Source organism: Limulus polyphemus, unplaced genomic scaffold, assembly GCF_000517525.1.
Source record: "Limulus polyphemus unplaced genomic scaffold, Limulus_polyphemus-2.1.2 Scaffold3398, whole genome shotgun sequence".
NCBI classification, from domain to species: Eukaryota; Metazoa; Arthropoda; class Merostomata; order Xiphosura; family Limulidae; genus Limulus; species Limulus polyphemus.
Genome location: NW_013669008.1, coordinates 76,414 through 79,588, shown reverse-complemented (window position 1 = coordinate 79,588; position 3,175 = coordinate 76,414). Strand labels below are relative to the sequence as shown.

Here is a 3,175-nt window from a genome sequence, read left to right as displayed (position 1 = left end):
CATGGAGGACAGACACAAAGTATACTTGGCTGACATTGAAGGCATATTAGTGTAGGACTACTTACTACCGAGGAAGTGTGTAGATAACTTCGATAAAATGACAAAAGGCCAAATTCCAGTAAGTGTTGCCGCATCTGTTGATTTCCATGTCACAGCACTTAAGTCAACTAATATACCCCGTAAAAGAACATTCCCAAGGAAGCCCGATGCTTATGGAAGAGGTAGAAGACCCATCCAGGCCATTGGATGTGAAGATTGGAAGGTCACTTGTGGCAGGCCATCAAGTAGTACCCATAACAGTAGCCAATTTCTCTAAATGTGAGCAGACACTTAAGGAAGGGGCATTATTGGGTGTGTGCCAGGAGGTAGAGGCAGTCAGTGTTAAGGAAACAAGTACCACCATAAAGAAAGGACGTCCTCTCCCAGAACATTTAACTGACCTCTATAAGAAAAGTATAGTCCGTTTGTCATCATCACAAGCTCTTCAGGTTAGGGAATTTTTGGTGAATTATGACCTCGGCTGCACAGGCCTCATGGAGCACAGAATAAACACAGGCAATTACCATCCAATGAAGATCCCTCTGAGGAGAATAGCCCCGGCAACGCGGCAAGAGATGGAGAAAGTCAGGGATGGTCTAATTAAGGAAGGGATATTCGAGAAATCAGATAGTCCCTGTTCAGTTCCCGTCGTGTTAGTCCAGAAGAAAGATGGGACCCAGCATTGCTGTGTGGACTTCATGGCTCTTAACAGTATAACCAAAAGGGACTCATACCCACTGCCAAGAACTGATGATACTCTTGATGCCCTAAGTGGAGCCAGGTGGTTTTCAACTCTAGACTTAAAGTCTGGTTTCCATCAAGTGAAAATGGCTGAAGCAGATAAACCTAAGGCTGCATTTAGTTATGGCCAAGGTCTCTGGCAATACCATGTGATGCCATTTGGGCTTCATAATGCTCCAGTAACATTTAAGAGGCTGATGGAAAAAGTACTGAAAGAATTACAATGGAGGATAGCCCTAGTGTACCTGGATGATGACATTGTGTTTGCAACAACATTTAATGAGGAAATGTCCCGGCTAGAGTAAGTGTTCAAGCATTTGAAAACAGCATACCTCAAACTCCATCCCAGGAAATGCCACATGTTCCAGAAATAGGTGCTTTACATGGGTCACATTGTAAGTGAACATGTTGTTTGAACTGATCCTGACAAGGTGAAAGCAGTGTGTGATTGGCCAACACCAGACAATGTGGGAGAGAAGTTTCTTGGGACTCTGTATCTATTATCAGAGGTTTGTGAAGGACTTTGCAACTATAGCAGCTTCACTACATGATTTAACAAAAAAGGCCAGAAATTCGAAAGGACAGTTTCTTTCCAGCATGCTTTCAAGACATTGAAAGAAAAATTAGCCTCAGCTCCACTTTTTAAGCTTCCAAATCCCTTATTGCCGTAAATACTGGATTGTGATGCTAGTAATGTCGGAATTTGACGAGTGTTGGAGAAAACGAACATGTGGTGGCCTAATTGAATAGGGTCCTGAGTAGACCAGAGAGGAACTGCTGTGTAACACGGGGAGAACACCTTGCTATAGTAAAGAGTCTGACATATTTCTATCCTTACCTTTATGGGGCTAGGTTTACCATCAGGTCAGACCATGCTGCATTACGCTGGTTAGGATCATTAAAGAACCCAGAGGGATAACTGGCACGTTGATCGGAAAGATAGACCATTATAATTAGGATATTGTATACAAAGAAGGAAAATTTCACGGAACTACCGATGGACTGAGCCAAAGACCCTGAAGAAATGACTGAAGACATTGCTGCAAAAAGGGGGTTGAGCTAATGATCATGGTGAAGTGGAACCAAGTATAGATATTAAAGCAGAGCAGGAGAAAGACCAAGATTTCAAATCAATCATTGATTTTATACAAGCAAGTGTTTTGCGCCCTGCTTGTGAGAAGGTGTCTAGCTTAAGTCCTGTGACAAAGAACTATTGGGCACAATGGGACCAGTTGAAGCTTGAAGATGGTATTCTTGTCCGGAGATGGAAAACTGCAGATGGGAAAGTGACGACCTGGCAAACAGTTATACCGAGAAAGTTATGGGAAGTTGTGCTGCGTCAATCCCATGTTAGTTTAACAGGAAGACATCTCGGTGTTAAGAAAATATTGAGTCACCTACGACAGAAATTTTACTGGATAAGTATGAGGCAAGATGTGGAAGGGTGGTACAGGAGCTGCAATACATGTTGTGCTAAAAGGGGACCCAAGCATAAGGTACGTGCTCCAATGAAGTTATATCAAGTTGACGCACCAATAGAAAGAGTAGCCGTTGACATTGCTGGTCCTTTGCCCCAAACTCGTGCTGGAAACAAATACATTTGTGTGGTGATGGATTATTTCACCTAGTGGCCTGAGGCATATGCAATACCAAATCAGGAAGCTTCAACTGTAGCTTCGGCTATTAGTGACTTCTTTTTCAGGTTTGGTATGCCATACGGGCTGCATTCAGAACAAGACTGTAACTTTGAATCAACTGTGTTCCATGAATGCTGCAAGTTGTTTGGCATACGAAAGACCAGGACAACGCCATTTCACCCACAATCTGATGGGATGGTAGAAAAGTACAATTGGACAAAGGAATTGGGAAAGTTTTGTAATAGTCGCCAAGATGGCTGGGATGTTTTACTTCCTCCACTGTTGATGGTCTATAGAACAGCAGAGCATGAAGCCATTGGATATACTCCAGCAAAGCTGATGTTTGGTCGGGAAATTCGGTTGCCAGTGGATCTGATAACAGGACGCCCACCTTACGAGGAGTTGCCTGAAAAGTGTTATCTGAAAAGATGGATGATATTTACCATCAAGTGCATTCAAACTGGAAAACGTCTGCTGATTCCATGAAGCTATGTTATGATAGGAGATCTATTGAAGTCAGCTTTGTACCAGGAGACAAGGTGTGGTTGTATAATCCCAGGAAAACCAAAGGGAAATCTCCTAGTTGTCTTCTCCATGGGAAAGCCCATATGACATAGTGGATCGTCTCTGAGACGTGAATTTCCGAATAAAATGTGGTCGGCGAAGTAAGCCAAAGGTGGCGCATGCCTACAGGTTTTGCTGTTATCACGGTCCAGGACATTTCAGTTGGAACAAAGTGGACAATGGAACAAATGACG

At 43.1% G+C, this 3,175-nt stretch overlaps 1 protein-coding gene across 1 annotated transcript in view; it reads right to left on the bottom strand.

Moving 5' to 3' along the window:
* LOC106469287 (glutamate receptor ionotropic, kainate 2-like) overlaps positions 1 to 3,175 on the bottom strand; it is a gene marked incomplete at both ends in the record, with an annotated part of 86,785 nt that overhangs the window by 38,612 nt on the left and 44,998 nt on the right. The gene's annotated exons all lie outside the window — the stretch shown is intronic.